This window comes from Ovis canadensis, chromosome 15, assembly GCF_042477335.2.
Source record: "Ovis canadensis isolate MfBH-ARS-UI-01 breed Bighorn chromosome 15, ARS-UI_OviCan_v2, whole genome shotgun sequence".
NCBI classification, from domain to species: Eukaryota; Metazoa; Chordata; class Mammalia; order Artiodactyla; family Bovidae; genus Ovis; species Ovis canadensis.
Window position 1 is genome coordinate 63426693 of NC_091259.1, and position 14054 is coordinate 63440746.

Sequence of the window (14054 nt, forward strand, 5' to 3'; positions counted from 1 at the left end):
TATGGGAAAACAGAAGCAGCAGATAAGAAGAAAAGGTGGCAAGAATACACAGAAGAGCTATACAAAAAAGATCTTAATGACCCAGATAACCATGATGGTGTGGTCACTCCCCTAGAGCCAGACATCCTGGAGTACGAAGTCAAGTGGGCCTTAGGAAGCATCACTAAGAACAAAGCTAGTGGAGGTGATGGCATTCCAGTTGAGCTATTTCAAATCCTGAAAGATGATGCTGTGAAAGTGCTGCACTCAATATGCCAGCAAATTTGGAAAACTCAGCAGTGGTCACAGGACTGGAAAAGGTCAGTTTTCATTCCAATCCCAAAGAAAGGCAATGCCAAAGAATGTTCAAGCTACTGCAGAATTGCACTCATCTCACACACCAGTAAAGTAATGCTCAAAATTCTCCAAGCCAGGCTTCAACAGGACATTAACAAAGAACTCCCGATGTCCAAGCTAGATTTTGGAAAGGCAGAGGAACCAGAGATCAAATTGACAACATCTGTTGGACCATAGAAAAAGCAAGAGAATTCCAGAAGAACATCTGCTTCATTGACTATGTCAAAGTCTTTGACTGCATGGATCACAACAAACTGTGGAAAATTCTTCAAGAGATGGGAATACCAGACCACTTGACCTGCCTCTTGAGAAATCTGTATGCAAGTCAAGAAGCAACAGTTGCAACCCGACATGGAACAATGGGCTGGTTCCAAATTAGGAAAGTAGTACGTCAAAGCTGTATATTGTCACCCTACTTATTTAACTTTTTTGCAGAATACATCATGCGAAATGCCAGACTGGATGAAGCACAAGCTGCAGTCAAGATTGCAGGGAGAAATATCAGTAACTAAGATATGGCATCTAGTCCCATCACTTCATGGCAAATAAACGGGTAAACAATGGAAACAGTGAGGGACTTTATATATATTTTTATATTTATATATATATATATTATATTTATATTTTCTTGGGCTCCAAAATCACTGCAGATGGTGACTGCACCCATAAAACTAGAAGATTCTTGCTCCTTGAGAGAAAGAATTACAAACCTAGACAGTGTATTAAAAAGCTAAGACATTACTGACAAAAGGTCCATCTAGTCAAAGCTATGGTTTTTCCAATAGTCATGTATAGATGTGAGAGTTGGACCATAAAGAAAGCTGAGCGTCAAAGAATTGATGCTTTCAAACCACGGTGTTGAAGAAGACTCTTGAGAGTTCCTTCCACTGAAAAGAGATCAAACCAGTCAAACCTAAAGGAAATCAGTCCTGAAAATATTCATTGGAAGGACTGATGCTGAAGCTGAAGCTCTAGTACCTTGATGTGAAGAACTGACTCCTTGGAAAAGTCCCTGATGCTGGGAAAGATTGAACACAGGAGGAGAAAGGGACAAGAGAGGATGGAATGGTTGGATGGCATCACTGACTCAATGGACATGGGTTTGGGCAAGCTCCAGGAGTTGGTGATGGACAGGGAAGCCGGGTGTGCAGCATGGGGTTGTAAAGAGTCAGAGACAACTGAGCAACTGAACTGAACTAAAGGAAAACACTATATCCCAAGGAATTTAGTGCTTTTCTGTGTATGGGAAGATGCAAGCTTCTGGGCTTATTACTGAAATCATTTCTTTCATATGTAGCTCACTTATCTGGGGCCAGCATCCTGTTTCTTGATTTTATTTGATCCTTAGTTCCTCATTCATCATGGGGAAAGGCATGTCCCACCCACCCTGCCCTGCAGTCAGTAAATCTAGGGCCTGACCATTTTGTAGGACCATTGCAGCTAGGGAGTCTAACTGGGATTCTAGACATTGGAGGGTCCTCGCAGTTTTTTCTATGGATACAGCAGTGTTGGTCAAAAGCTGCTGAGATTTATGTAAAGAAGTTCCCTCAGTGCAGTGCCTATCAAACCAGCTGTGAGTCCTAATGCCAGAGACATGGGGGTAAGTACTACCACATGACATATCCTCTGGTGGGATGATACTGGTAAGGGCAAGAAGGTGTTACTCCAGACCAGATCTATGTGGGGCATGACATACTCTAGGGAGCAAGTTCCTGATCAAAAAGGGGACAGGGATAACAAATAAAATGAGTTTGCCAAAGTGGAACAGGATATCCGTCTGCCTTACAAGTGGAACATGGTATAATGGAACAGGGGCAGTCCTTCAGCAACTGGGAAGAGATCATCACCCCACTTGCTGCAAAACCAGCAGCAATGAGGGCATTTTGTTCAGTTTCCCACCATAGGTTAGGTTTTCAGGGGTGGGGATCCCTGCAACGGAATAACAGAGGTCAGAGTTGCTTGTCCAATTTAGAAACTAGGATGATCAGGTGTGGTTTTTTGGTCATCCAGAACAGAACATGGATTTTCCAAACTGGTTAACAGCATTCGAAGAGAGCCTCATGCTCAGGGATAGGTATAGCATGTCAGTTCTGCCAGAACTTCTAGTTCCCAGACTTTGGGCTAAATCGTAATACCCCAGAGCAATTTCTAGATCCAGGTTTTCTCCATCAGTTCTAACAGTGAAGGTTACCCCACATCAAGAGTTGTCTAGATTTCTCATAGACACCCCTGTTCAGGAGTCACTTTTGAGACAGATAGGGAAGGTCACTTGGGGGTTGTTAGTCAAGAGAGAAAATAAGGGCTTGGCTGGGATTGCAGACGTTATCATGGGAGTAAATACATACAGCTGTTGCTGATACCAAAGCGTGGCGTTTTCTTACCCTTTTACCCAAAGGGCCAAACCATGACCTGACACAGTGCATTGGGTGATAGCATGTAGCTGGGCTGGAAGGGTGGGCCATTGCACATTGCACATAGTCCCCAACTTCTGCTGCTAATGCAGATCCAGCAAGGGGTGGTTAGGTTGATTAAGAAGCAGTGTGGTTTGCAAGCATATAAGCATCTTTAAGGGAGGGATTAATAGCTGTGCAGGGAGGCATGATCAGGAAGAGGAGGAACATCATAGGATGATTTACTTATCTGAGGGAGGTTTGATGGGTTCTGCCTGAACAAGAGTCTGAGGTCTTCAACAGGTTCACAGGAATAGTTGTCCTCCGGGTTTGGAGTCTCAGTCCCCATTTCCCCCTCCTGTAAGCCATAGGGTTTTATTCTAGAATTGTGGACCCAGGCAGATAGACCCTTTACTTTTACAGCAGTTGAGGTTACTAGAACAACCTGATACGGTCCTGTCCATTTCTCAGACAGCTAGCTTGGACTCCCTTTCTCTTGCCAAGTCTTTACTAATACTTGGTCCCCTGGCTCTGCTTGGGGATTTTTCAAGTCCTCCTGTGGTCTAGGGAGGATCTGTTCTCCATATCATCGGAGTTCTTGTTGAAACCTTCCCAGGTCAATTATATGCTTTAGGAGTGCATTGATGTCCAAAAAGTCAGAAGTTAAGAATGGACGTCCATATTTCATAAGGGCTTAATAATAGTGGTCGTTTGGGGGCTTCCTGTAACCTCATGAGAGCAATGGGTAGCATATGGATCCATTTATAAGTGTTTCTTGACATAGTTTGGCCAGAGCCCTTTTAAGAGTCTGGTTGGCTCTCTCCACCTTCCTTGAGGCTTGAGGCCACCAGGATGAGTGGAGGCGGTATTTGATTCCTAAGCCTGTGGCCAGGTTCTGGGATATCATGGCTATAAATGAGGGCCCATTGTTTCTCTGAAGTGATTGAGGCAGCCCAAACCTAGGTACTATCTCCTTCAGCAGAGCTTTACAGCCTTCGGTAGATCTCTGTGTCCTAGTAGGGAATACTTCAGTCCATCCTGTGAATGTGTCAACAAAGACTAGCAAGTAAGAGAACCCGGGGGTCTTTGGCATGGATGTAAAATCCACCTGCCAGTCCTCACCTGGGTATGATCCCCGATGTTGGACAAGTTTATTTAGAGAGGGTGGCAAGGGTCTGGTTTTTGAATTATTTCTTAGGCAGGTATCACAATTCTGTGTGACATGCTGAACAACTTTAGCCAACTGAGGGTGGTAGAGAATGAGCTTGAGCAAGGTTTCCAGATTATCTCTTCCAAAATGGGTACTTTTATGTAGGGAGTTAGTAATTTTCCAAACCTGAGAATCAGGGAGTATTATTGGGCCTGATCAGTCTGGAACCACCCATGTGACCAAAGCTGCCAGCCCCACTCAGGATATTGGGAATGTTCCTCTTGGGTATAATTTGGAGTCAGGGTTTCCTCGGGGAAAAGGGGCAGATAGCAGTGACGGGTAGCTTCCCTAGTGGCTCATTTTGCCTCCTGATCAGCTTTCCTGTTTACCTGGGCCTCCTTTTCTTGTCCCTTTTGGGGACCCTTGTAGTGGATGACAGCTAATTTAGCAGGAAGTTTGACCACCTCCTGGAGCCTAAGAATGAGCTCTTTGTGTTTAATAGAGTTTTGAGTACTGAGCATCCCTCTTTCCTTCCAAATTGCTGCATGGGCATGCAGGATGAGGAAAGCATACTTAGAGTCTGTACACACATTAATCCTGTTTCCTTCCCCTAATTCCAAAGCTCTTGTCAGGGCAAAAAGTTAAGCTTTCTGAGCTGAGGTGCCTGGGGGAGGAGACCTATTTTCTCTAGTTTCTTCTAGGCTCACTACAACATATCCTGCTTACCTCTCTCGTTTTTCTACAAAACTGCCGCCATCTGTGTACCATTCTTCCTCTGGGTCAGATAAAGATGTCTCAGATAGGTCAGGGCGAGAAGAGTATAAATTGTCTATGATTTGCATGCATTGGTAATCAAGGGGTAAGCCTGGGGATCTGGCATTAAAGTGGCTGGATTTAAAGTCAGACAGACCCTTAATTTTATTTCTGTAGTGTCAAGGAGGAGGGCTTGGTATTGAGGGATCCTTCCCCCTGTCATCCATCTATCCCCTTTAGTTTCCAAGACTGCTTGCACCTGGTGACCTTGCATATACACTGTGGTGGGCTGACCCAGGGTCAGCTTTGATGCCTCTTTAACCATGAGAGCTGTGGCCGCTACTGCCTGGAGGCCTTGTCTAGTTGTTTTGAGAGGTAAGCCATGGGTTGTAATACAGCCCCCATCATTTGCCCTAACATCCCAAGAGTAGTTCCTACCCTTTCAGAGACATACAACCTGAAAGGCTTTTCCAGGTTCAAGAGGCCTAAAGCTGGGTTTAGGCCAGTGTGATAGAGATTCTCTCAGGGCATTAAAGGCAACCTTGCAGGTCTCATCCCAGTCAAGCGGCTCTTCCTCTTTCCCCCTTAATTTTTCATATAGAGGTCGGGCCAGATTCCCATAACCAGGAATCCAGATCTGACAAAACCCAGTCATTCCTAAAAATCCCCTAAGCTGTTTTTTTGTTTCGGGTTATGGGATATTTATGATGAGGGATTTCCTCTGGGGGTTGACCATTCTTTTCCCCTCTTCTGTAATTATAAATCCAAGTTATCTTACTTGTGTTAAACTAATTGAGCTTTTTGGGGGATACTCAATAACCCTTTTCACAGAGGAAATTTAAAGTTTTAATAGTATCCATTTGAGAGCTGGTAAAATCTGGGCTAGCTATGAGAAAGTCATCTACATACTATATTAGATTACTGTTTGTTAAGGTTAATTCTCTTAGTTCTCTCCCCAGGGAAGTCCCCAAAATATGAGGGCTGTCCCTAAACCCTTGTGGTAGTCGAGTCCAGCAAAGTTGTATGACCTCCCTTGTTCCCAGGCCCCGCCACTCAAAGGCAAAGGGCTTTTGGGATTTGGAATGGAGAGGAATGCAAAAAAAAAAAAGCATTCTTAAGATCCAAGACTGAGAAGTACTTAGCATTTCCTGCGACTTGGGATAGGAGGGTATACGGGTTCAGGACTATGGGGTGGATGGGGACCACAGCTTCGTTAACCACTCTTGGATCCTGGACGAATTGATGAGATCCATCCAGTTTCTTAACAGGCAAGATTGGAGTGTTGCAGGGAGACTCACAGGTGATTAGAATTCCAGTATTCCGGTATTTGTTTACTAATGGTCTAAGACCCTCAAGAGCTTCTGGTTTTAAGGGATATTGTCTTTTCCAAGGGTAGGGAGCATTTGGCCTCAGGAGAATCTTCACTGATGGAACATTTATGGCTAGATCAGGGCTGGAGATATCCCACACTTGGGGAATGACCTCATCTAAGAAAGGAAAGGACTCCTCCTTTTCTATGTCTGACTGCATATATTCAGATACCAGACAAAGGAAACTATCAGTTTCTAGCTTTCCCCAAGTCACTCTTGTCTGGAGGCGGCAAAGAAGGTCTCTCCCCAGTAGGGAAGCGGGGCAACCGGGGATGCATAATGTCTGATGCAGGATACAGCATGCTTGGGGCTGGTGCACAGGGATGACCCAGAGGGATGTTGTGGGGAGGGAGGTGGGAGGGGGGTTCATGTTTGGGATCGCATGTACACCCGTGGTGGATTCATGTCAATGTATGGCAAAACCAATACAGTATTGTAAAGTAAAATAAAGTAAAAATAAAAATTAAAAAAAAAAGAAGGGGTGGATCCCTTGCCAGTTGACCACCTTACAATGGAGGGGCTTAGTAAAATTTTTGCTTTGGGGTTTTCCATCTACCCCTGTCACCATTTTAGTCAGGGAGTCTAAAGGTCCTAATCAGAAAGAGGGGACAGAGAAGGCAGCCCCCCATGTTCAAGAGGAAGTTCACATCCTTACCTCCTATTTATAGAGTCACCCAAGGGTCAAGAGAAGTGATTTGGATCTCACCATTCACGGGGGTTTCTTGAGCTCCTAGGCATCATCAGTCCCAGTCACCCAGGACTAACACAAAGGGAGCAGGTGTAGGGGTCTTCATACGCCTTCCCTTAGGGCAATATGGACACTCCCCTTTCCAATCCCCATCCTCTCTGCAGTAGGCACACTGGGTACGTCTCAGCCGCAGTGGATTTCTAAGATCCTTTTTTCTTCATTGCTCTCCCTGTGGCTCTCACATAGTGGTAGGATGAATCAAAGCCAAGATTTTAGCCTGTTGTCAGGCCAAGGCTTGGGTCTACCTCTCTATCCTGCTAGCCTTTCAGGCTTCCTTTTGCTCCCTTTTGATTTCCTCCTCCAGTCTCTATTCAAAAACACCCTATTTGCCTCCTCCACCAAATCAGATTGAGGTCTCTGGTCATTTTCCTAGTTTTTGCAATTTTGCCCTTATGTCTGGGACTGCCTGGGTTATGAAGGAATGGGCCAACAGAACTCTTCCTTCCATACTTTTTAGATCTGTCCGGATAAAGCTTTTAAAGGCCTCTGTGAGTCTTCCCAAAAAAAGAGCTGGATTTTCATTCTCCCCCTGTATAACCTCTTGTATCTTATTATAATTAATGACCTTCTGGACACCCCAGGTCCTTCCCTATAGTAGGCAAGTAGTGAGGTGTCTTAAGAATTCCTTTCCTGTCCTTGTATTGAGATCCAAATTTGGCTCTGCAGAGGGAACTGCCTCTTCTGCAGGGGGCCAGATTGACCACCTGCTGTTTCATCAGACACATTTCTAGCCTGATTTAGGATTCTAGCTTTTTCCTCGTTATTACAACACTGGGTGAGGATGACCATTATATCCTTCCAGGTGAGGGAGAAGTTAAGGCTAAGATGCTCAAATTCATCTTAAGCCTTTGGGGGTTCTCACAATATGAACCCAATTGTTTCCTACATTGGGTAATGTCTTGCATAGAAAAAGGAACATGAACATGCATAGTTCTCCCCTCCCCATCTGGTACCTCTCTGCAGATGGTGGCTGCAGCCATGAAATTAAAAGACGCTTATTCCTTGGAAGGAAAGTTATGACCAACCTAGAAAGCATATTAAAAACAGAGACATTACTTTGCCAATGAAGTTCTGTTTAGTCAAAGCTATGGTTTCTTCAATAGTCATGTATGGATGTGAGAGTTGGACTATAAAGAAAGCTGAGCACAGAAGAACTGATGCTTTTGAACTGTGATTTTGGAGAAGACTCTTGAGAGTCCCTGGGACTGCAAAGAGATCTAACCAGTCCATCCTAAAGGAAAGGCAGAGGGGGCAGATTTTGCCTGAGGGTGACCTTTCCTTCTGTAGAGGAAAAAGCTTACTTCCTGATCATAATTCCACTGGGGAAGCTACATATGGAGGTGGAGCTGAGGCAACTGTAAGTGACTTTCTTTCAGGTTCTGTGACTTCTGGCCTTGTCTGAATTTCCTTTCCCCATGTCCTCTCTGCCCAAGCTGAGGGGGTCAAGAGAAGGTCAAGGGGATCTTCTGCTTCGGACCTTGCCGAAAGGAATTTGCAAGAGCATTTATTAGGGTCTTCAAGCTTACATTTTCTTCTTTTCTCGGGGTTCTAGTAGAGAGCCATCAAGGCCTGGACATAGGGAACCTCCTTGTATTTATTCTCCCATTTGCAGTATAGACTGAGCTGCAAAATGGTGTTGAATCCAAGTGACCCAGACAGGGGCCACTTTTCCCCTCCTCCCAGGGAGTAAGTAGGCCAGTATTGAGTACAGTATTTGATAAGTTTTTTCCTTTTTAGTCCTTCCAGTTGGTATCTCTCCCAGTGAGTCAAAAGACAACCCAGCGGGGTGTCTAAAGGGAAGCTAGGCTTATTTCCCATTTTGACAGTGGTATAGATTATATCCCATTGTCAGTGGATCAGTACTGGGGTCAGTTAAGTTCAGTGGCTCAGTTGTGTCCAACTCTTTGTGACCCCATGAACTGCAGCATGCCAGGTCTCCCTGCCCATCACCAACTCTCGGAGTTTACCCAAACTCATGTCCATTGAGTCGGTGATGCCATCCAACCATCTCATCCTCTGTCGTCCCCTTCTCCTGCCCTCAATCTTTCCCAACATCAAGGTCTTTACCAATGAGTCAGCTCTTTGCATCAGGTGGCCAAAGTATCTTCAGCTTCAACATCAGTCCTTCCAATGAACACCCAGGACTGATTTCCTTTAGGATGGACTGGTTGGCTCTCCTTGCAGTCCAAGGGACTCTCAAGAGTCTTCTCCAAAATCACAGTTCAAAAGCATCAATTCTTCTGCACTCAACTTTCTTTATAGTCCAACTCTCACATCCATACATGACTACTGGAGAAACCATAGCTTTGACTAGACAGACCTTTGTTGGCAAAGTAATGTCTCTGCTTTTGAATATGCTATCTAGGTTGCTCATAACTTTTCTTCCAAGGAATAAGCGTCTTTTAATTTCATGGCTGCAGTCACCATCTGCAGTGATTTTGGAGCCCAAAAAAATAAAGTCTGACACTGTTTCCACTGTTTCTCCATCTATGTCCCAAGAAGTGATGGGACCGGATGCCATGATCTTCATTTTCTGAATGTTGAGCTTTAAGCCAACTTTTTCACTCTCCTTTCACTTTCATCAAGAGGCTTTTTAGTTCCTCTTCACTTTCTGCCATAAGGGTGGTGTCATCTGCATATCTGAGTTTACTGATATTTCTCCCGACAATCTTGATTCCAGCTTGTGTTTCTTCCAGTCCAGCATTTCTCATGATGTACTCTGCATATAAGTTAAATAAACAGGGAGACAATATACAGCCTTGACATACTCCTTTTCCTATTTGGAACCAGTCTGTTGTTCCATGTTCAGTCCTAACTGTTGCTTCTTGACCTGCATACAGATTTCTCAAGAGGCAGGTCAGGTGGTCTGGTATTCCCATCTCTTTCAGAATTTTCCACAGTTTATGTGATCCACACAGTCAAAGGCTTTGTCATAGTCAGTAAAGCAGAAATAGATATTTTTCTGGAACTCTATTGCTTTTTTGATGATCCAGAGGATGTTGGCAATTTGATCTCTATTTCTTCTGCCTTTTCTAAATCCAGCTTGAACATCTGGAAGTTCATGGTTCACGTATTGCTGAAGCCTGGCTTGGAGAATTTTGAGCATTACTTTACTAGCATGTGAGATGAGTGCGATTGTGCTGTAGTTTGAGCATTCTTTGGCATTGCGTAGGGCCATAACAACAGTAACTAGGGGAATAATCATCACATGGCCAGAAGGTAAGTAGTTTTACAGAAAAGTAAAAGGTTACTGAAAGGAATCCATGTATGCATTCTGCCTCCTGACCTCAGTCCTGAGAAATGTGTGCAGCTCTGCTCGTTCCTGTTTTCCAAAAACTGATAAGGAACAGAGGGCCTTTGAGAAACAGAAAACAATATATAGGATTTCTTAAAATTAAAAGTTCCCTGACAATTCTCCCTTTTTTATTATTTTTATGAAAAAGGCCCTGACCAATTGACCAGTTTGTTTACTGTGAACAATTTATGATGAAAGGCATTAGTATACAACAAATATAATTACCAGGACAAGTACCAATGTTACAGCATCAGACCCAACACTATGAGTAATACTTTGGAACCATCTTTGAGGGTCTAGCCCAGATAATTGATCAGCTAGCTATTCAGCTAAAGTTTCCAAACTATTGGAAGAGAGCAGACTTTTAGAGAAGGTTTCAAAGATTTTCTTTTGCAATAATTGTACAATTAGGGAAGCATTATCATGTATGTCTTGTAAGTGAAATTTAATTTGTTCTCAGTTATAAGCACTATAGTTGAACTGAACAGCAGTGATACAAAATTATGTAGAATTCCAATCACATTTTATTATTACTTGTTTTTGTAACTCTATTAATTGATCTCTGACTCATTGGATGGCTGGTTTTAGTTCCTGTATTTTATCTTGAATTTCCTCATCTGAGCCTGATTGGCCCATATAATATGAGCACCTTTGGCCCAATTTTGAATAAAATTTTGTGTTTGAATTTAGGTTTGTAAAACAATGCCTGGGACAGCAGCAGTAGTGCAAATGGCTATTAATCCCCAAATGCCAAGAATTAACCATCCAATGAATCGTTTAAATCACTGGAGTAATTTAGTGAGTAGCCGAGAGGCAAGTCCTGCCATGGGACCCTCTTTCCAGGGATTCATTTTTCAAAGAAACAGAGGAATTAAGACGAGTATACATTTTGTAATCTATACAAGTCACAAAACGTAGAGTCTTATTAAATTGTAAGTTCTCTGTAGCTATAACAAAAGGAAGAGGAACACAAGCTTGTATAAAATATGAACGATAATAATGAAAGGAATAGTTACTATGAGCTGAAGAGCGAGCCCAGCAGAGCTATACCAGCCGACGTCATGCCCATCAGGGACCAGCGGTTGAAGCGCCTCTGGCCCTTTTGGCTCTTGGCTGCTGTATTGTTTCCATAGAGTTTCACAGAAGTGTTCCAGCCGCCGTTCTCCTGGATCCAAGGCTCTAGGCGGTCATTTAGGTAAGTGGCCATCCAAGTTGTGATCTGACTCACCAATACCTGCATCTCCTTGTCTATGCTTTCTATGCGCAGTGTCCCACCGAAAGAAAAAAAGGCCATGAGTCCCAGTTCACCCCATCCCGGAAGAGTTCATACATTTCCTGTTCAAAGCTCTGATATGCTCTCCCTGGGGTGATGTGGAGCTGGGACGTCAGGTCGCTGAATGTCTGTTGGTACCTCAGTTCGAACTCATTGTCTGTCTCCCTCAGGATTTGCTTTACTGTTGTCATGGGGATCACTTTCCAGGCGTCCAAGCTTCTGCTGTGGCCAGTGGCTCCACTCACCACAGGCTATCTGCCAGGTGCCAAGATGGGTTGTCATTGATGGCATTTGGGGTTTCCATATCTGATATTGTCCCTTCTGAGCTCTCAGTTCTGTTCTCTTCCACATCATTAAATTGACTCCAGTTGTATCCTTACTGGGAAAGCTTGTAAGAGAAAGTCAACCACCAGCTCTCAGTTGCTCTGAGACATTTTTATAATAAGGATGAGTTCTATCAGTCTATTGTCTAAAATACTTGTAGTAAAAAGGGGGTTATGTATATAGGTCCAGTAAGTATGATCAATTAATTCAGCTTGAGCGGGGTCGGGGGGGGGGGGTGGTGAGGGGGTGGGGGGTGGGAAGCAAGCAAAGCAAGCATAGCAACAAAAATATTTTCCAGATTCCAAGGCATTCCCTGTTGAGAAACCAGATTTTTAGCTTGATTAGAAAGGGTTTTTGTTTATCCCTAGGTAAGGAGATCATAAGTTCGATGACGTTGAGGGTGGTGTTTCTTGGAGATTTTTAGAATCGCCATGGATTGTATTGGAATTTTTTCTTCCTGGGAATTTGGCCATTTTTTTCTCTATTTTGAACATCCAATGCTCCCCTGAGGTGGATCTTTCAAAGAGGAAGCCAGTTGATTTCATTGGATCTATCTGGAGAAATACAAGCATACCCCTTTCCCTGTAAGATTAATTTCCTAGATTTCCAGTGTTTAGTTAGCCTGTCTTGATACGAAATGGGCAGAGGAAGAGAAATGTCTTTCAATTCTTAGAAATGTTTTTCTGCTTATGTCAAGATAACTCCTTGTGGTAAGTTTTTTAAAATGCATAACAAATAAAGCTGTATTAACAATAGTTATAGGATTAAAGAATATCTTGCATTTGGAATCTAGTAAAGTTTGCTCTGGATAGAGAAGATAGAATTGTTCCTGTGTATTCCTCCTTTTTAAATTTTTTTATTTGTAGTTTTAGTGTGTGAAATGGGGGAAGTGTGGTCCCTAATAAGAGATTGTAATTCAAGAAAAAGTTGTTGAATAATAGATTGATTAGAATTTATGGTAGAAGTTTTTATATTTTTTAATACAAAAACTGAATATGAGGAGTTAGAAATTATATTGATAGGGTAAGGATGTAGGTGAATAACCTGAATAAGAGCATATAATTCATTTTGTTGAACAGAATGAAATTTAGTATAAAAGACTTTATATTCTTTGAGACACCAAAATGAGGCTTTGGTGTTTTTAGTCCCATCTATATAGGAAAAAACATCAGCTTGAGGTATAGGTTGTGATGTAACAATAAATTCAGTATTTTTCAGTTGAGATAATAAATTCAGTTGAGATAATAAATTCAGTATTTTTAAAGAAATTTTAAAGTTTATTAGTGGGATAATGAAATTTCTCTAAAATAGTCTGAGAAGGCTATTTGGAAATCGGTAGAAGTTTGTAATGCATTTTCAAATTGAGCTTTATTAATAGGCAATATAATTTGGTGAGGATCAGAGCCAATTAAAGTCTTAGTATTTTTTATTGATAATTATTAGAGCGATCAGATCAAGATAGTGTGGAAGGGACTTTGTCTCTTTAAAATGGGTATATATCCATTTTATTGGGTGTTCTTGTTGGGCAAGAAGTCTTGTGGGAGAATGGAAAGAGGGGAGTATAAACAACTCTAAGGGCAATTCAAGTCTAATACGAGTAAGAAATTGTTTTTGTATAATTCATTTTCTATTTAACAGAGTCTTTTGTGTGTGTGTCTCTTGTGAAAATGAATGAGGGCTATTTAAATCAGGATCTCCTTTTAAAGTATTAAATAGATTAGTCAGTTGATAATTTGCAATACTTGCTGCTGCTGCTAAGTCACGTCAGTTGTGTCTGACTGTGTAACCCCATAGACGGCAGCCCACCAGGCTCCTCCATCCCTGGGATTCTCCAGGCAAGAACACTGGAGTGGGTTGCCATTTCCTTCTCCAATGCAGGAAAATGAAAAGTGAAAGTGAAGTCGCTCAGTCGTATCCGACTCCTAGCCACCCCCATGGACTGCAGCCTACCAGGCTCCTCTGTCCGTGGCATTTTCCAGGCAAGAGTACTGGAGTGGGTTGCCGTTGCCTTCTCTTTGCAATACCTAAAGGGGTCTAATCCAGTTTATATTGTCTGAAAGTTTTTGAAAATCATTCAAGGTTGATAATTTATCAACACAAATCTATGTTAGTTGGGGAGTAATGGTGAAGTGAAGTGAAGTCGCTCAGTCGTGTCCAACTCTGCGACCCCGTAGACTGTAGCCAGCCAGGCTCCTCCGTCCATGGGATTCTCCAGACAAGAATACTGGAGTGGTTTGCTGTTTCCTTCTCCAGGGAATCTTCCCGATCCAGGGATCGAACCCGGTTCTTCCACATTGCAGGCAGACGCTTTAACCTCTGAGCCACCAGGGAAGCCCCTAAGTAATGGTAAGGTCTAGAGGTTTGATTCTTTTCAGGGGCAATGATTAATCTAGAGTCTTTTAAGCATTGTTGAGC

General features: G+C 42.8%; 1 pseudogene; it reads right to left on the reverse strand.

Annotated features, from left to right (window-relative positions):
- Positions 1–11057: 11057 nt before the first annotated feature.
- On the reverse strand, positions 11058–11749 carry LOC138420190 (bcl-2-like protein 1; annotated as a pseudogene).
- Between the last annotated feature and the right edge of the window lie 2305 nt (positions 11750–14054).